At 37.7% G+C, this 21,438-nt stretch overlaps 1 protein-coding gene across 21 annotated transcripts in view; it reads right to left on the minus strand.

Moving 5' to 3' along the window:
• The window catches only part of LOC100113758 (AP-3 complex subunit mu-1), an 835,720-nt gene that overhangs the window by 496,258 nt on the left and 318,024 nt on the right, over positions 1–21,438 (minus strand). For 6 of the 21 annotated variants that reach the window (XM_032601276.1, XM_032601275.1, XM_031933641.1 and 3 more), the window contains one exon: positions 4,964–5,108. The exons of the other annotated variants lie outside the window; for them this stretch is intronic. The gene's annotated coding sequence lies outside the window, so the exon portion shown is untranslated. The remainder of the gene's footprint in view (positions 1–4,963; positions 5,109–21,438) is intronic. 21 annotated transcript variants of the gene reach the window in all.

Here is a 21,438-nt window from a genome sequence, read left to right on the forward strand (position 1 = left end):
GTATACACGATTTAACGTCATCGATAAATGCTTCAGCTTTAGCCGTAAGTTCTGCACTACTTTCTAGTGTTTTTCTTGTTATGAACTTATTTATTTTCCTAGAAACTATTCGGTGTGCTTGCTTAAATTTGAGTAACCAATGTTTAGAAGCTTTGAATCTAATATCATCAAAACCAATTTCTTTTTTAGCTTGTAAGGCCCATCGAATTATATCTTCATCATGGATAATTGAACCACTGTCGAGAGCTGCTTGAAAATTATCCAGGGTATACTGACAAATTTGTGCTACTTTTTCTCTATACGTGCCACCTTTATTAATTGAATGAGCCCAACGACGTAGCTGACTAATAGATGATACTTTTTTGAATCTGTTTTGCACTGTTTTGAGACTTAAATTTTGCTTCGTTTTGCTACTTCTCCAAAATTCTACAGCTCTTTTTTTGTATTCAAAATCTAGTTCTTCATTATCTGCTGTACATTGATTTGTTGGTGCTATATCCGGATCAGGAAAATGATGTTGCACTTCATCTTCAATTATTTCCACATTATGGTCTTTATACTCTTCTTGAAAATCCAAAGAGTCATCAGTAATCATTTCTACATCGTTGAAATCATGTGTTGCATCTATTAAAATTTCTTTTATTTTTTCGGCCAACTCTGTTTCGTGATAATTCGTGACACTATCTGGTATGTTTAACGCTTGAAAGTATGCTAATAATAAGTTTAGAACGTTTAACGGATTAATTTTCATTTTTCAATCTAAAATGAAAACAAGCGGTAAAATTTATACAAGCTGTGTTTTTGCATGTAAGGCACGACTGCTACATTTCTACCAGAATAAAACGAGTGAATGTAAATTGAATCAAATCATTAATTTATGCATTGGAGAAGAATTCTCGTTCCACTTTGTGATGTTCGGAAAACTCTATTTTTGGTTTTATTCAACTTTTATTCACTTTGAAATTGAATAATGTAAATCTATATAAAATCACTAAAGAAAATTTTCTACAACTGTATGATACCACTGACAAACAAAAATTCGTACTTTCCGGCATCGAACTAGAATATCCACAAAACTCACTCACTGCCTAAAAAATAACACAGGCAGCTGAGGTAAACACTCGATGAAAACAATCTAAAAAAAGAACATACTGATTCGCACATATTGTCAACAACTTTTATGAGTGAAAGACATTTATCTGTGGAATTATCATTGAATGTACGATAACATTCATTAAACTAATGAATGCATATAAAATTCCCTTTCAATAACAACGTGTTCTTTAATTGCAAATGAAGTTCGAGTATTAATATTCTTTTATGTATTTTTACCAATAACAAAAATTATCATAGTAATATAATAATAATAATAATAAGAAGAAGAATAAGCATAATTGCAATAGCAATAATAACAGTAATACTGATAATAGCAATGATAATGAAAAATAATAATAATAATTACAATAATATTTATTATTAAATTTAGATTTTTTGATAAATTCATTAAATCGTATCAAATAGTATTATTATGGAATTCCAGACTGTAAATATTTTACTATAGATACAATAATCATTACTTCGAGAATTCATCTAAAAAACGTTTGGCTTACGAAATAATTGTAACAATGAAAAACTCCCAAGTTTGACAACATTAAATTTTATTACAAAACGCAAAAGAGTTTGATAAACTAATTTTATTAACCTATGTTTTTCATTTGCAAAAAAGTGTGGACTTTTTGAATTTATAAAATTATATAATTATGCAATTTATGAAATACTTTATAATTTATGAAATTACTTTTGAAATTATGCTAATTTATAAAAGCAGAAAAATAAATAATCTTTGATTGAAACATAAAACGAGACGTTATTTGTTACATACAAAATGATAGAATAAAATATCGGTAATATATCTATACTCGTGTCTACGGTAAAGCATAGGCCTTCGGCTTGTCTGGAGGTTAGGGGTTTGGAGTCGTTTGGTTAAAATGCACAACCATTTAGCCTATTTGTTCTTTAGGGGTTTAGGGTTTAAGGCTCTTTAGTTCACATGTACAGGCTACAAAGATCACACATTTGTATACAAGTTTTTTTGAAAGTTAAAATTTTTTTTCGATATTTCCGTCCACCATATTGGATCCGCCATTTTGAATTTTCAAAATCTGATAACAGATTTGTAATCAGCGACCTCGAAAACCTCTATATACAAACCTTCTACAAAATATTATGGATTGAAGTATACTTATAGTTATTTTGTGTTAGGGGTGGTTTACCCCCCTAAGGGGAAGTATCTATGAAAAAACCGAAAAACTTAATTTGTTTATTATAGATGTTTACAAATTTTTTCCAAATTTTTTAGTCGTTTAAAACTTTTTTATTATATAAAATTTTTTTTCGATATTTCCGTCCGCCATATTGGATCCGCCATTTTGAATTTTCAAAATCTGATAACAGATTTGTAATCAGCGACCTCGAAAACCTCTATATACAAACTTTCTACGAAATATTATGTATTGAATTACATATTTACAGTTATTTTGTGTTAGGGGTGGTTTACCCCCTTAGGGGTAATATTTATGAAAACACCGAAAGACGTCAACTAAATTTTGTTATTAAGGATGTTTAAACATTTTTTCCAATTTTTTTTAGTCGGTTTAAACATTTTTATTATAAAATTATGCCAAAAAATATATGTTTTCAACCCCTAAAAAATAGGGGATGCTACCCTTACTCTTCAAATCACCATGAAATACTTGCTCTTTTTGTAAGAAATAATCTCCAATTTGTTTCATTGAAAAATATTAATTTTAAGCCGAGATATTTAAAAAAAACGCTTTTTGGGGGTTAACTTTAGGGGAGGTTTTTACCCCTTAAAAGTGAAAATTAGCCGATAAAAAAAAATACGTGTCTCTTATTTTTTTATGTTCTACAATATATATGAAAATCATCAAAATCGGTGAGATCGGGTTGGGTACCTTTCCTTGTAAGTTTACTCTATACCTACACAATATAAATATTATTCGTATTGAAAACGTGACTAAATACACCGTGTTTGTAAGTCACCTCAAATCTTGGATCAACAATAATGACAAAAAATCAACGTATTTCGTACAACAAATTATCGCGTCAAAGCGCGTCTGTTAGAGAATTGACTAAACAAAATTTTTGAATTTATTCTGCGATCAATAAACCTAAGTAAAAATAAATCAGGTGAGTCGGATCTCTATGTTAAATTCCGAACACGATACTCAACACATTTTACCCTTTATTCACCAAACACAAGAAAGATTGTCGCGCACCTAGTCGCGAAGTATTTCTATGTACACTAGTGCGACACGTAATTCACTTCGTCCGAAAACTCAATTCAAAAATAAAAAAAAAAAAGAACTTATATTCTAGTTACTTATTCTCTAGTTGACAAAGGTCGTGCTCAACATAAACATTCACGTACGCAAACTCGCAAACAGACGCCAAGATGGCTGACGCTCGGATCACCACGAGGTGATAACCGACGCGACCTTAATGACACTAAGAAAACCCATGCAACTCAATTCTACGATCGAAAAAAAGAAAACACAAACGAACTTGCCACGAATCTTACTATTTTACGCTTCAATACTAAGTGACTAATTAGCAAAGCAAGTCGCGTTATGAATCTTAGTTATCCTCGCGATTTGTTGCAGCGGTTGCACGAGTCGTCGAGACACTTTTCGCGTTCTTTTCCCTCTGTTGATTTTTGATTTTGCGGTTTTAAGCGCAAGACGAAGCGTACGCGTCGAGCGGTGGACCACAAGTCGCAATGTGGCTACTTTATTTTCGTCGTGGCTCACAAGTCCCGTTTCCGTCTCCCTGGACGTTGATTGGAACTTGATGTTATGTAGCGCCCTCTTTTCTCGTGAACGAGACGAAAAGGGTGCGAGAGGTCTCACGCTCGTCGAATAGGTTGCACATGGAACGGAGCGAGATAAAAGAGCCTTTCCCTTCCCGGCGGTGCTTCTCTCACTTACTCTTACTCGCCTGGCCGTGCGCGTGCGGCAGATATGCTGCGCCCTTCCACTCTCTCGTGATGTGGCGCTGCCGCTTTGGCGCGCAGCGTCACTATACCTCTCTCTTTCTCGCACTCATGCGATAATTTAGTGCGCTTGCTGTAACGTGTAGCGCCGTTGCTAACTTCTCTTCCTCGCATCCATGCATGCGATGCTCGGGGCGTTGTCTGCAGTCGCCTATCTAGGTGTAGAGCGCAGCAGTACATTCGCTTGTGCTAAACAAAAAAAGAACGTATTTCCCGTTAGTTAATAATCAATAAATTACACGGCCCAGCCTAGGTGTCATTGAGTCGCGGCGGGATTTATGGTCTTCGCTCTTTGATGTGGCGCGATATTTGCGTCATAATATACCTAAAAAATTTTATATTTTACGAACAAGGTTTAATAATATTGCTTAAAAGCTTATACGTACGCACGCTACTTTTTTAACTTTAATAGCTAAGAACTATAAAATATAATATTGAAAAGTCATTTTGGTGACAAATACCGATCTGTTAATATACAGCGATTACTATTGTATGCAAAAAATTAATTCTTACAAAATAATCATCAGATTATTAAGGGATGTTTACAGAAAAATCATATTTCAGAATTAAACATATTAATATAATGTAGAGTGGATATAGTTCTCAACTGACGTAAATGTATTTAATGAAAATATCCATACTAAATCTTTATAAAAATAATCAAAATTCTAAAAAAATTCTAAATAAAACAAAAAAAAAATGATCTAAACTATTTTAGTTTAGATCATTTTTTTTTTGTTTTATTTAGAATTTTTATTGAATTTTTATTATTTTTATAATATTGAGTCGAACGTTTATTGTAATAAAATTAATAAATATTCCCTTATTATTAAAAAGTTTTATCCGAAAAGCAGCTGAAATTAAATAATAACAATATTTAGTTATACTTACCAGAAATTAAAAGAGCACTTCCTGATACAAGCAATGCTAGTTTGTGATCAGAAGTTGTAGCACCAGGAGCAAGTTGAACTAAACCAACAATGAGAATTATTGCTCCTAGCAGAAGACAAACGACTACTGTGTGTAAACCTGAAACCTGTTAATAAAATTAATAAAATTGGCGTAAAGTAACTTTGTGTACACACATACACGCACACACATGTACACACACATACATATACACGCACGCGCACGCACACACATAAGAAACCCAAAAATTAGCCGAACATGAATAATTAATTAACAACACAATTTCTTCAAACGGGTAAGTCCATAGAGCCAAAATCCGTCGTCTTATCTGACATAGTGAAAGGCTCAGTAGCAAACGCTGGCCCGAAGAAGTGGGGGAGGGAGGGCTTAGGCAAATTCACAAGGTTGTGCAAAAGAGTCAAACAGAAAAAATGAAAATAAAAGTAAAGCAATAAGAGGATACACTGAAAGCGCAAAAACTGACGTCATCGAGGACCCGAACCTCCAATTCGGTTAAGCAAGATGATAATGTAATGTGCCATGTTCAAATTGCATAGATATATGTTTATACGTGCGTATATGTATAAACACGTATGTATCTATGTAAGAGTACTTGAGTATTAGGGTGGGCCGATTTTTATGTGGTGACTTTCGTGACTTGTAATGGTGCGGGAAATTCAGTAAAAATATGCAATAGAACGTATTTGAAACCTGGATGCTAATGGTTGAGTCCTTCCGCTTTGGAAATTACCAAGAAGTTGATTTTTTTGCTCGTCAAATTGTAAAAATCGAATTAGGCGCCACATAGCATTGAAAAACGTACCACGCTCATTTTAAGCGGATACTTTTCTGAAAATCATCGTCCTAAACTGTTCTAACCTTAACATTTTGTACAGGATGTCCCATTTTAATTTGAGTTGGAATAACCCCTATATCTGGACCGAAAATCGATAATAGTTTAAAATAAAATGTGTATGGTTTTACAGTGACCGTCACATATAACAAACTCACAACGAAAAAAAATTACCCATGTTATTTCTTTTGTCTTTTGCAATTGTTTATAAAAAATTATTTAAACTAATTACCAAAAAAGTCTGTTTTTTGCAAAGCATAATAACGTTATTCGATTTTACGGGAAAAAATACGACAAAAACCTATACATATAACAGTTTTTTCTCAGAACGCAATTTGTTAGTGCAAAGCGACAATAAATAAAGTTCTGTTGTCCGAGTTCAGAGAGAAGCACGAAAAAGAAGATAAAATAGTGTCCGATTTAAGTTTTAAAAACGGAATTTAAAACTAGTCAGGCATAGCAACAAAATGTCTATTTTCGTTTTTCAATAAAATAAAGCGAAGTAGGTGAAACACGGCCTTGAATATGTACTGAAATAGACGAGCGTGCGGAAACGCTGGAGTAGAGGGGGCAGCAGCAGCCCGAGCGGTGGTTGAGGGAAAGCGCGCATACATAGTTTTTGCGGATTTTCTCCGCTTCTAATCATCGGATCGAATCGTTCGACCTCTCATTCTCTTCGTAATTTTATTCTCTACAATTCATCTCTCTTTCCCTCTCATTTTTAATTAGTTATTAATAATTAAGATGAAAAAATCGCTTTTTTTAGTTTTTTTTCATATAAAATAGAAACTATGCAAGCAATCTTAATGCGGCCAGAAGATGAATTGTAAAGAATACAATTACAAAGAGAATGAGAGGTCGAGCCATGCGATCTGATGATTAGCACCGGAGAAAATCAAGAGAATCTATATACGCGCGCTTCCCCTCATACGCCGCTCGGGCTGCCGCTGCTCCCTCTACTCCAGCGCTTCCGCGCGCTTGACCATTTCAGCACATTGATACCCGCTCTCCCGCAGTCTCTTGCGCACGAATACCCCCACTCCCCGTACGCATCGGCGCTGCTTACCGAACGCCCATAAAAGCCGGGCGCACGCGAGCGCGACTATCAGTAGTCTTCCGGTCCCAGCTTGGTGCAGACGTACCCCCACTCTCGACGCTCGGCTAGCGAGCTCGAGACGATCTCGTCGGACGGCCAGCCTAGGGAGAATTTACGAAAATATAGAAAGAGAGAAACAATACCTCTCCGACGACAAAAAGACGACGAGCCTCTGGGCTCTCTCTGAGGGACGCGCTCGGTACTCATAAGCCCGGCAATCACTCGCGAAACGCAGTTCACCGCGGGTAGTCGAGCGGAGCGGACTACCGCCCGAGACACAGTCTCACGGACATCCCCACTCTCCACGGCTACACGCTAAGATACGGACTCCCTTCAAGGTCCACGAGAATATATAAATCAGTCGACTCGCGAACATTTAGTTCAGTTGCTCGAGCGCAGTCGAGCAAGTCAGACGACCGGTCGAGACCTAGTCTCGCGGATGTCTAAGTTGCCTACGACTCCCGTCAAGACCATCCTCTCTCTCTCTCTCTGACCTTATTACAGCCACACTCGACGTACAGATTCCACGCTACGTACCTAATACCTACACTTACAGAAACTACAAAGGAATCTGTGCTGAGAAGCTAAGGGACTTCCTTAGCGCATGCGACTGGTCATCCTTCACCACACCATCACTTGACGAATGCATTACCATCCTCAACGAAAACATCACAAAAGCCATAAATCATCTCGCCCCATTAAAGACTGTGACACCTGGACGTAAACGTCACCCGTGGTTCACCGCGGCTCTTCGTGACCTTTTAACTGAAAGGAATAGGCTCTACAGGCGTTTTCGCAGACGTCGTCTACCTTGGGATCTATACTTTTATAGAATCGCAAGGGATGACGCTCATCAACGGGTCGAGGAAGCCAGGCTGAATTACTATTATTCACGCTTGTCTACTCTAACCGACGTTGCAGAGATATGGAGAGAACTTGAAAATCTTGGCATTACCACCTCTAAATCTTCTCCACCTGCTCGGTTCTCTCCAGATGCTCTCAACGAACACTTCAGTTCCATCTCAAAATACCCTCAAGCTCCATCTGTCGAGGAGTATCTGCGGACCCTCGAGAGTCTAGACCTCCCTGAACACTTTATCTTCAGGGCCATCACAGAATCGGACGTGTTAGCTGCAGTTTCACATTTCAATACCCAGGCCAGGGGAAGCGATGGCATCCCACAGGTTGTAATCTCTAAAGCACTACCAATACTCACTCCTTTAATCTGTCAAATTTTCAACCTGTCTTTGAGTGAGGCATGCTTTCCCTCTGCCTGGAAATCATCGCTCGTAAGAGCATTAAACAAGATCAACTCTCCTACAGCTGTAACTGACTACCGACCGATTTCCCTACTTTGCTTTCTATCCAAGGCGCTGGAGTGGCTGGTGCACAATCAAATCTCTGAATACCTTGAAACTAGACTCTATCTAACCACTGCCGGACGCAGGAAGTATTTCACTGTTTGTTTCCTAAGAAAAATGTTTAACACAGCCGTACCATCATACGTACTGGCATACTTTGACTTCCGCGTCACACTTCGGCCTGTTAGGGGGGAGGTGATACCTCTGGATATTCCGACATTCGCGACGGAGACGCTGAGGAACTCGTTTCATATCAGCGCCTCATACCTATGGAACAACCTGCCATCTCACATTCGTAACACTACATCTGTCTCAAGTTTCAAGAGACTAGCTAAAGAGCACTTTCTTGAGCTTGAAAACACAAACACTTGAATTCGCTTGTACACATTCACTCAAACGCACACACACACGCCTGTACACACTCACGCAAACGCACACACTCACACACTCTCGCTTGACCCATCTTCACACTATCATACTTTCACAATACACATTTTTACTGTACTACTATTGCTGCTGTATACATTTTATCGTACAACATACTGTACGTCAAATAAATCTAATCTAATCTAATCTAATCTAATCTCTCTCTCTCTCTCTCTCTATCCTTTGAACGCAAGCCAGTCCTTGCGACTGCAGAGCCGAGTACGAGCCGGCCGGAGCTTGCTTCCCGGCACGAGCTCGGCAAGAGCGACTGGACGTCCGCGGCTGCACGACCAGGATCCAACGAAACCCCACCCGGTTGACTTGTTCCCGGGAGGAGTATTAGGAGGTCCCTGGCAACGTTCGGCCGTGTCCACGGGCTACGACGCTAGTTCGTTCTTTCAGTTAAAGAGAGAGACTCATGGTACGCGGGCGATCAATTGAACAGCTGCGGAAGCGCAATAACTGACGGTGCAATAGGCGACATACGGCTACGATACCGGCAGAAACCGAGGAGGAGCCGGCGCTGATGAGAATCGTGGACAGAGTAAAAAAAGTCGTCGTTCTCGGACGACGAAAACCCCTCATGCTCTCAGACTCTCTCCCTGCCCAAGTCGTGCATCAAGAAACACTCAAGGTCAAGTCAGCAGAGCCCTCACCATTCCCAGAGCCCGTATTAGAGTTGCATCCTTCAGAAGATGACGAACAGCGCCTCAAAGCAGCAGCCCGAGAGGTTACGCTGCGAAAGCCTACAAGACCACGGCTTATACACGCGCCTCCTGAAGGGGGCTCATTCCTCGAGCCTACGACGTTCCGCTGCCCCAGCTTACGAGATCCCCGTCGCCTTGCCGCCGCCAAGAGAAGAGCGCACCAACACCAGAAAACCTTGACACAAGTCACGGTAAAGCCCCACGAGGCCTTAGAGGCCCATCGTAGCAGATCTCGAAGCCGTATTCTCTCCATCCGAAAGCTCCAGAAGAGGCCGCGCTATCGCTCGCCTGAACGAGTTCTCCTGCCCCGATCTCAGTAAAAAGATAAAATAACTGGCCCTTTTCAGGGCCACCAACAATCAATAAAACGTTAGGAATTCGCCTTTTGAGTCTATCCTGGGAACCACTTTCTGTGAAGAGCCGGGAAAGAATCAACATATTTAAGGCCATGTGTCAACTATTTAGCTTCATTTTTAAAAAAAACGTTAATAGACGTTTTGTTGCTATGCCTGACTAGTTTCAAATTCCGTTTTTAAAACTTAAATTGGACACTCTTACGAGCATCCAGCCCTCCGCGAAAAAAATGGCTAAAAAAATTACAGTCGCGATTGTGCAAAAATTATTCGTTCGACAGAATTAGGGTTTTGCAAACACAAAATACATATAAATAGCTACCTGTGCGCCAAGTTTCAGTTCTCAATACTAAAAAATGGCAGCGTTGCAAATTTTTTAAAAAAACTGTTCTAATCATCTGATCGGATCGTTTGACCTCTCATTCTCTTTGTAATTTTATTATCTACAATTTACCTTTTGATTGCATTAAAATTGCTTACATAGTTTCCATTTTATATGCAAAAAACTAAAAAAAGTGCGAATTTTTCATCTAAATTGTTAATAACTAATTAAAAATTACGATTTACGAGTTGGAAAGTGTGCAGAATTTATCTACTAGCTGCTTTTTACAAAATCGAACAGTTGGTTTTCAGGTTGTATTTATGTCAAATTATGGCTGTTATATTGCCCCGTTGTTTGACCTATAAAATATTACAAACTTAATTTAGTAATGAATATAAATAATGTTCACTTTTAATAAATTGGATTCTACAACTTATTATAAATCTTTCAAGAAAATAAGAATAACGATAAACTAATACGACAAATTAACAGTTGCTGTCACAAGGCACATGCTACATATTGTACGATACAAATTGCATAATGAGCCATTTACGACGGTATGTGATAGCACCTTAGCGTCCCTATGTTTGCCATAAAGGAGAAAGAATCACATAAGTATCCTACGTTTTTTTATAGCGATGACCAGCATAAAACTGCAACATTCTCTACGTTATCAACTGCCAGTAAGTTGTCAACAGAGATACAATATCATCGAAAATGAGCGGAATTGGTGGGAAGAACGCCGAGTCGCTGTCATGTGTGCTCACTGCAGAAAAACAGCTAGAGGAAAAATGAAGACTTGTGAGTTGTGTGTCCAGCATTTACACACCATATGTGTCGCCCTCAGGTCTATAATGGTGAGGGATGCTGCCACACTCGCCTGTGCTGCTTGTGCGGAAGAGTACGTCACCGGCACGCCCAAGACCACGCAGACGAGGGCAAAATCAGCTGCAGCGGCAAATACATCTGCCAAGGGTACGCGTGCAGCGGGTGTGCCCAAAAAGAATAAATCGGCACCCGCATCGCTTGCAGGCTCCAGGACTCAATCGCCTGCGAGTACACAGGCGACATCTATCGAGACGTCTCTTAAGGACATCTTCGCGGCGTTGGATGACATCCGAAAGATCTAGAATGAGGCCCTTCAGGCGCAAAACATCGTGTCTGAAAGTCTCTCGAATTGAGAAAAGGCTTGACCCTCTCGAAAGCCGCCTCAAAGCCCTTGAAGACTTGCCTGCGCTCAATGCTCGACTAAACAATGTCGAGTCCTCCATCTCCGAGCTTCAGGCACAATATCAAGAGCTGTCGCCAAGGAGCCCCGCAGAGCAGCAGAACATCAGCATTGCTCCTGCCTCTGAGGAGATCAACAACCTCCGCAGCGAGCTTGCTAAGGTTAAGAGGATCAGGAGCGTTCAGCGAATAATTTGGTGGTAATATCTGGCCTGACCTATACCTAGGAGACATCACTGCAACTCCTGGCTTTCACCGCCCTGGCTGCACTGGATCCCACGGTCCTAAGGCGGGTTGTGGCATCCGTCAGGACCATGGGGAGACTTGACGCAACCAACACCAACGCGCAAGGTGACAGTAGATTCCCACCTCTAGCTGTCACTCTCTCTTCCAGTGCGCTGGCCCGCTCCATCATCGTGGCCAAAGCCACTTGTTAATATCAACGAACTGCTTCCTCCAGACATCCACAAGCTGCGCATCAAGGCCAGGCTGGAGGCAAAAAAGAGAAGGGGATGCTGCTCCTTCGTGAGGGACGGGAGAGTCTACATCCGTTCTGGCGAGGACAGCGACGGGCCACCATCATCTCTACTGATGATGAACTTGAGGCTTTTTTAGCCTGTACGCCGCCAATAGCCAACACGGACATCACACACTAAAATACACTCCTATCATCCCCCCAAAACCACCATCTAACTCATCTACAAGTGCCTCTAAAGTGTCTCTGTCTTACAAGGAAAGGTACCCAACCCGATCTCACCGATTTTGATGATTTTCATATATGTTGTAGAACATAAAAAAATAAGAGACACGTATTTTTTTTTATCGGCTAATTTTCAATTTTAAGGGGTAAAAACCTCCCCTAAAGTTAACCCCCAAAAAGCGTTTTTTTTAAATATCTCGGCTTAAAATTAATATTTTTCAATGAAACAAATTGGAGATTATTTCTTACAAAAATAGCAAGTATTTCATGGTGATTTGAAGAGTAAGGGTAGCATCCCCTATTTTTTAGGGGTTGAAAACATATATTTTTTGGCATAATTTTATAATAAAAATGTTTAAACCGACTAAAAAAAATTGGAAAAAATGTTTAAACATCCTTAAAGCAAAATTTAGTTGACGTCTTTCGGTGTTTTCATAAATATTACCCCTAAGGGGGTAAACCACCCCTAACACAAAATAACTGTAAATATGTAATTCAATACATAATATTTCGTAGAAAGTTTGTATATAGAGGTTTTCGAGGTCGCTGATTACAAATCTGTTATCAGATTTTGAAAATTCAAAATGGCGGATCCAATATGGCGGACGGAAATATCGAAAAAAAAATTTATATAATAAAAAAGTTTTAAACGACTAAAAAATTTGGAAAAAATTTGTAAACATCTATAATAAACAAATTAAGTTTTTCGGTTTTTTCATAGATACCTCCCCTTAGGGGGGTAAACCACCCCTAACACAAAATAACTATAAGTATACTTCAATCCATAATATTTTGTAGAAGGTTTGTATATAGAGGTTTTCGAGGTCGCTGATTACAAATCTGTTATCAGATTTTGAAAATTCAAAATGGCGGATCCAATATGGTGGACGGAAATATCGAAAAAAAATTTTAACTTTCAAAAAAACTTGTTTACAAATGTGTGATCTTTGTAGCCTGTACATGTGAACTAAAGAGCCTTAAACCCTAAACCCCTAAAGAACAAATAGGCTAAATGGTTGTGCATTTTAACCAAACGACTCCAAACCCCTAACCTCCAGACAAGCCGAAGGCCTATGCTTTACCGTAGACACGAGTATAGATATATTACCGATATTTTATTCTATCATTTTGTATGTAACAAATAACGTCTCGTTTTATGTTTCAATCAAAGATTATTTATTTTTCTGCTTTTATAAATTAGCATAATTTCAAAAGTAATTTCATAAATTATAAAGTATTTCATAAATTGCATAATTATATAATTTTATAAATTCAAAAAGTCCACACTTTTTTGCAAATGAAAAAACATAGGTTAATAAAATTAGTTTATCAAACTCTTTTGCGTTTTGTAATAAAATTTAATGTTGTCAAACTTGGGAGTTTTTCATTGTTACAATTATTTCGTAAGCCAAACGTTTTTTAGATGAATTCTCGAAGTAATGATTATTGTATCTATAGTAAAATATTTACAGTCTGGAATTCCATAATAATACTATTTGATACGATTTAATGAATTTATCAAAAAATCTAAATTTAATAATAAATATTATTGTAATTATTATTATTATTTTTCATTATCATTGCTATTATCAGTATTACTGTTATTATTGCTATTGCAATTATGCTTATTCTTCTTCTTTTATTATTATTATTATATTACTATGATAATTTTTGTTATTGGTAAAAATACATAAAAGAATATTAATACTCGAACTTCATTTGCAATTAAAGAACACGTTGTTATTGAAAGGGAATTTTATATGCATTCATTAGTTTAATGAATGTTATCGTACATTCAATGATAATTCCACAGATAAATGTCTTTCACTCATAAAAGTTGTTGACAATATGTGCGAATCAGTATGTTCTTTTTTTAGATTGTTTTCATCGAGTGTTTACCTCAGCTGCCTGTGTTATTTTTTAGGCAGTGAGTGAGTTTTGTGGATATTCTAGTTCGATGCCGGAAAGTACGAATTTTTGTTTGTCAGTGGTATCATACAGTTGTAGAAAATTTTCTTTAGTGATTTTATATAGATTTACATTATTCAATTTCAAAGTGAATAAAAGTTGAATAAAACCAAAAATAGAGTTTTCCGAACATCACAAAGTGGAACGAGAATTCTTCTCCAATGCATAAATTAATGATTTGATTCAATTTACATTCACTCGTTTTATTCTGGTAGAAATGTAGCAGTCGTGCCTTACATGCAAAAACACAGCTTGTATAAATTTTACCGCTTGTTTTCATTTTAGATTGAAAAATGAAAATTAATCCGTTAAACGTTCTAAACTTATTATTAGCATACTTTCAAGCGTTAAACATACCAGATAGTGTCACGAATTATCACGAAACAGAGTTGGCCGAAAAAATAAAAGAAATTTTAATAGATGCAACACATGATTTCAACGATGTAGAAATGATTACTGATGACTCTTTGGATTTTCAAGAAGAGTATAAAGACCATAATGTGGAAATAATTGAAGATGAAGTGCAACATCATTTTCCTGATCCGGATATAGCACCAACAAATCAATGTACAGCAGATAATGAAGAACTAGATTTTGAATACAAAAAAAGAGCTGTAGAATTTTGGAGAAGTAGCAAAACGAAGCAAAATTTAAGTCTCAAAACAGTGCAAAACAGATTCAAAAAAGTATCATCTATTAGTCAGCTACGTCGTTGGGCTCATTCAATTAATAAAGGTGGCACGTATAGAGAAAAAGTAGCACAAATTTGTCAGTATACCCTGGATAATTTTCAAGCAGCTCTCGACAGTGGTTCAATTATCCATGATGAAGATATAATTCGATGGGCCTTACAAGCTAAAAAAGAAATTGGTTTTGATGATATTAGATTCAAAGCTTCTAAACATTGGTTACTCAAATTTAAGCAAGCACACCGAATAGTTTCTAGGAAAATAAATAAGTTCATAACAAGAAAAACACTAGAAAGTAGTGCAGAACTTACGGCTAAAGCTGAAGCATTTATCGATGACGTTAAATCGTGTATACCAAGGATTGGACTCGAAAATTTGTATAATATAGATCAGAGCGGATTTCAGCTAGAAATGCATTCTGGAAGAACATTAGCAGTAGAAGGAGAAAAGCAAGTGCAATGTCTGGTACAGTCAATTTCAGCAACAACGCATAGTTATACTATACAGCCACTAATATCAGCTACTGGACAACTGTTGTCACCGCTATTTCTTGTTTTAAAGGAACCAAGTGGCAAGTTTGGCCCTATTGTAGAACAAAACATATTTAGACTAGAAAACGTGTACGTGGAAGCATCCATATCTGGAAAATTAACAACAAGTAAGGGAACTAATAACAATTTTTACATTGTAATATCGTTGATCAGTTAATTAGTAAGTCGTTTAATTGCAGATCACTTCAAAATCTGGTTGGAAAAAATATTTTATCCCTATGTAGGCCATCACTCAATACTATTACTTGATTCTTGGAGTGGTCATTGTGACAAAGTTATAGAAGAAACAATGCCACAAAATAAAATTATTAACATAAAAAAATTCCAACTGGAACCACAGGAAAAATACAACCACTTGATGTCTATGGATTCCGTATTTGGAAAAACTTTGTCCGAACATTTTCTGATAATGTAATGTTAATGGATCATGATATGAATTTACATGTGAGAAATAATATAATTAAACTTCAATCATTGGTTCACAACCAACTGTCTTCACCGAGATATATAGATTTGTTTAAATATTCCTGGTATAAAAGCGGTTACGTCAATGAAAAACCAGATAAATTTGATAATCCTATAGATTTCAGTGTTGGAAAGTCTTGTGCCACACATTGTGAAATAGAAGGGTGCACAAACATTGCAATTGTACGATGTGGTTGGTGCAAAAAAGCATTGTGCTTTAAACACTTTTATGAGGACTACCATTATTGTAAAAACATCGTAAAATAATATATTTTATGCTCAATACAAAAAATGCACTATGGCAAAAGATAAAAGATTGTAGATTATTATTATACTCTAATATTATAAACAAAAATACATTATAAGTTGAATTTACAATAAAGGAATTTTAATAACATTCTGATAACAATTTCTACGGAAATTATAAAACTGCTTCACACACAGAATTTTCTTGTTTACAAATTTAGGAATTTGAGGTGGTTTGGTTAAAAAGCACAACCATTTAGCCTATTTGTTCTTTAGGGGTTTAGGGTTTAAGGCTCTTTAGTTCACATGTACAGGCTACAAAGATAACACATTTATAACAAGTTTTTATGAAAGTTAAAATTTTTTTTCGACATTTTCGTCCACCACATTGGATCCGCCATTTTGAATTTTCAAAATCTGATAACAGATTTGTAATCAGCGACCTCGAAAACCTCTATATACAAACCTTCTACAAAATATTATGGATTGAAGTATACTTATAGTTATTTTGTGTTAGGGGTGGTTTACCCCATAAAGGGTAGTATATATGAAAAAATCGAAAAACTTAATTTGTTTATTATAGATGTTTACAAATTTTTTCCAATTTTTTTAGTCGTTTAAAACTTTTTTATTATATAAAATTTTTTTTCGATATTTCCGTCCTATTGGTTCCGCCATTTTGAATTTTCAAAATCTGATAACAGATTTGTAATGAGCGACCTCGAAAACCTCTATATACAAACTTTTTACGAAATATTATGTATTGAATTACATATTTACAGTTATTTTGTGTTAGGGGTGGTTTACCCCCTTAGGGGTAATATTTATGAAAACACCGAAAGACGTCAACTAAATTTTGTTATTAAGGATGTTTAAACATTTTTTCCAATTTTTTTTAGTCGGTTTAAACATTTTTATTATAAAATTATGCCAAAAAATATATGTTTTCAACCCCTAAAAAATAGGGGATGCTACCCTTACTCTTCAAATCACCATGAAATACTTGCTCTTTTTGTTAGAAATAACCTCCAATTTGTTTCATTGAAAAATATTAATTTTAAGCCGAGATATTTAAAAAAAACGCTTTTTGGGGGTTAACTTTAGGGGACGTTTTTACCCCTTAAAAGTGAAAATTAGCCGATAAAAAAAAATACGTGTCTCTTATTTTTTTATGTTCTACAACATATATGAAAATCATCAAAATCGGTGAGTTCGGGTTGGGTACCTTTCCTTGTTAGTGTCTGAGAGTCTGTCATTTCAATGCGAATTTCCTTACTGGTAACATTAAGATGGTCAGGCTCTTCTTATCTACTCGTTCCCCCTTTCACGTAATAGCTGTAACTGAGACCTGGCTAAGCGACAAGATAGCATCTATCCCTTCACTGAATGATTACATTTTGTACAGACGGGACAAAAACAGGAATGGTAGTGGTGTGGACCTTTACATTCATCATTCATTGACAGCCAGCGTTATCTCGTCATCTGACGGCGAATGGTCGGGCATGCCGGGTAAGCCAGAGTATCATTTCTGTGAGATTTCAGCTAAGGGAGTATCGCCCATCTCCGTGGGGGTTGTGTATCGCTCTTCTCACTCACCCCTTATCCAGGGATCTAACTTCATTAAGCAACTTACAACGCATATGCACAACTACTCCACAAAGGTCATCATGGGTGACTTTAATGCCGATCAACTTTCCTCATCTGAAAACGCCAACTTCATCAGGGCCTTCATCGATGAGAACTCTCTTACCTCTGTGCCATATGGTGCAACCCATCACAGACAAGACACCTGGCTTGACCTATGCTTAATTGATGAGCAGGATCGCCTGCTCTCACACTGGAAGACAGACTCTCCTTTCATCAACGGACATGACCTTATCAAGGCCACACTCGACGTACAGATTTTACATTACGTACCTGCTACATACTCTTGCAAAAATTGCAAAGGAATCTGTGCTGAGAAATTAAGGGACTTCCTCAGTCGATTACCTTGGTATCTATACTTCTATAGAATCGCAAGGGACGACGCTCATAAACAGATTGAGGAGGCTAGGCTAAATTACTATTATTCTCGCTTGTCTACCTTGATCGACGTTGCAGAGATCTGGAGAGAGCTTGAAAATCTTGGCATTACTACCTCTAAATCTCCTTTACCTGCTCGATTCTCTTTAGATGCTCTCAACAAACACTTTAGTTCCATCTCTAATCACCCTCAAGCTCCATCTGTTGAGGAATATCTGCGAACCCTGAAGAGTCTGGACCTCCCTGAACACTTAATCTTCAGGGCCTGCTCTGTTTCCTGACCAAAGTGCTGGAGTGGCTGGTGCAGAAGCAAATCTCTGAGAATCTTGAAATAAGACTTTACCTTGACAATTTCCAAACTGGCTTTCGCACTGGCCACAGCACGCAGTCTAGCTTAATTAAGCTTACTGATGATGTCAGGATTGGGACAGACAGGAAGAAGGTCACTCTGCTACATCTGTTTGATTTTAGCAAGGCGTTTGATACTGTGTGTCACGTCAGGCTACTCGGAAAACTATCCTCTTTCAGCTTTTCTAAGCAGGTTACCCGCTGGCTTGCTTCTTACCTCTCAGGAAGAGAACAGGCCGTCATTGGTGACAACAACGAACTCTCCACCTTTCTACCATTAAACACCGGTGTTCCACAGGGGTCAGTTTAAGGCCCCTTGTTGTTCGCGTTGTACATCAATGATATTGGTTTTTGCCTAGATTCAGATGTGTCCCATCTAATCTACGCGAATGACCTGCAGATTTACAGCCAATGCCACCTCGAGGAGCTCGATCCCTGTTCTGTCAGGATGAGTGCTAACGCCGAGAGGATAATCGACTGGGCTGCTCTAAATAGTCTCAAACTGAATGTCCTTAAGACTAAGGCAATCGTCCTGGGTTCCCCCTACTATATAAATGCACTACCTTCTACTGCTATCACCTTTATAAATATAGGGGAAGCCCGGGTCGACTATGAATCATCTGTGCGCAATCTGGGGTTGATGCTAGACTCCAAACTTACGTGGAAAGAGCACGTTACACGAATATGTGAACGTGCTCACTCTCTGATGCACCGACTCTATTTCTTTTGGGAGAGCATTATCTCAGATTGTGCAAACACCTAGTGCAAGCACTCCTATTTTCCATCATCGACTATTGTGCACTAGTTTACTGCGACCTGACACAAGAACTTGACTTGAAACTGCAGAGGCTTGTTAACACGGGGATTCGTTATATATACGGTGTAAGGAGGGACGAGCACATCTCCACTTACAGGTGTGAGTTGCAATGGCTTACCACCGCTGGGCGTAGGAAATACTTCATGGCCTGTTTTCTAAGAAAAATCTTTAACATCTCACTGCCTACCTACTTATTAGCCTATTTTGATTTCCACGTCATACTCAGGCCTGTGAGGGGTGAGGTGACCCCCCTGGATATCCCGTCCTATAAGACGGAGACGCTGAAGCATTCATTTTTCATTAGTGCTTCCTACCTCTGAAACAGCCTTCCATCTCACCTTCGCAACACACTATCCATATCACATTTTAAACAAGCAGCTAAACCATGTTTCATTAAATTGGAAAACACGCAATCATGACGCAAACATACACACTCATTCATCTCATTTCACTTCATTCAATTTCACACTAGCAAACTTACACAACAATTTTATTCTTTTCTGTTTTTTCTTTAATCAATATGCACAACATAATAAATATGTACAGTAATAAAGAGCATATAAATCTAAAAAAAACTAATCTCTGTCTCTCGCCTGTCACGTGAGTACGACAGTTGTTTCTTTCTCTTGCTCTGCCTTTACTGACTTGATTCTGCCCCTTGCTGCCTTCGGGACCCTTTATTTGAATATTGTTGCATAATTCTTATTACAACCTTTTACCTAAATAATAATTCATTGGAGGCTGCAATTTTTCCATTGCCGCTGTTTCACAAAACATCTGGCACCCCAATTCCTAACTAGCAAATCCGCACGGCTTGGATTTCCTCTGCACAACGTAGCTTATCCTTCTTTGGACAACTACGTGGTGACACCTGTTGATCAGATGAAAAACTACTCTTTGACTTTAACTTGGTAAGGTCGGTACTACATTTCCTTTCTTTTGCTATCGCTATCACACTACCCGGCGGCACAAAAAAAAACTTCGACCAATCAGTAAATCACCACACCTCTGCTTTACTAACTGCCAGTAAGTTATCAGCATAATGAGTCAAAGTACAGATTCTCACAACAAGAGAAGTCTATTTCAGCACCACCATCACTTACCCCCTAACGTAATCAATTACCGGCGCGTAACAAAACTCTGACGATTAAGAGCTCACTAAAGGAAATCCTTGATGCCCTAGCGGATATCCGGGCCAAGCAAGATACGGTCCTAGAAAAGCAGAATAGTATCCCCACAAGGATTTCTAAGTTTTGGAACTAGCTGGGCCCACTAAAAATTTGCCTGAAAGTCCTGGTCCTGGTAACTTGCATGTCTAAAGCTAAAACTAACATCGCTGAGCTAAGGGCACAATTTCAGGATCAGTCGTCCAGGACCCCCACGATCATTTCAGGGAACAAGGAAACAGCTCTCTTTGCCAGTCAATCCGCGGAAAACGCTAGTTTTTGCAGCCAGCTACTAGATGTTATGTGAGTGCAGAGCAGCAACAACTCGCCCAACGAGGTTATTGTTATCTTGGGACTCCATTATACGCAGGAGACGACGCTGCATTTGCTGGCCTTCACCGTGCTTTCAGTCCTGGATCCGACAGTCTTTAAAAGGGACATAGCAGCTGTCAGAGTCATAAGAAGGTTTGACCCCACGAACATTAGACTCTGAGGGAAGGAAGGAAGGTCTGCTATTTAGACGATTTATTATTTCATTGCAATTAACTTTCAAAATTTTCAAAAACAGATTTCATTTTACAAACATCGCTAATAGCGAAACGCTTTGCTTTTTACATAAGGCACTCGTCAATATTTAAAGGTTCGCTGATGAACAAACATACATACACCCCTACTGACAAAGCTTCAGTGAAAATCAGATGATTTCCAGGTGATTTTCAAGAGAAAAGTATGCCGATTTCGGATTTGATCAGTAGATGATTGTCAGATGAAAAGCATGTGACCCCTTATTTTAAAAACCCAATTTTTTTCGCATTTGATTAGCAGATGATTTTTAGATTAAAATCATGTAACCTTTTATTACTTTAAAATATGATGTTTTTGATTTTATTTGCTGTAATTTATTCAACTTTTTAAACATTATTATTATTATTATAATTTTTATTATAATGGTTATAATGCTAGATTGTTCGCGTTTGCTATTACGAAATAATTATTCAACAAGACTGTTGATATTCAATGAGACATTTTATCGTTCGCAAAGATTAGTAGAATCTTTTTGAATATTATTTATATTATTATTTATATATTTTCAAAAATGTAAATTGCTGTTTTTAATAACTTTTAAATAAGTGTACAATA

This window comes from Nasonia vitripennis (assembly GCF_009193385.2).
Source record: "Nasonia vitripennis strain AsymCx chromosome 1 unlocalized genomic scaffold, Nvit_psr_1.1 chr1_random0004, whole genome shotgun sequence".
NCBI classification, from domain to species: Eukaryota; Metazoa; Arthropoda; class Insecta; order Hymenoptera; family Pteromalidae; genus Nasonia; species Nasonia vitripennis.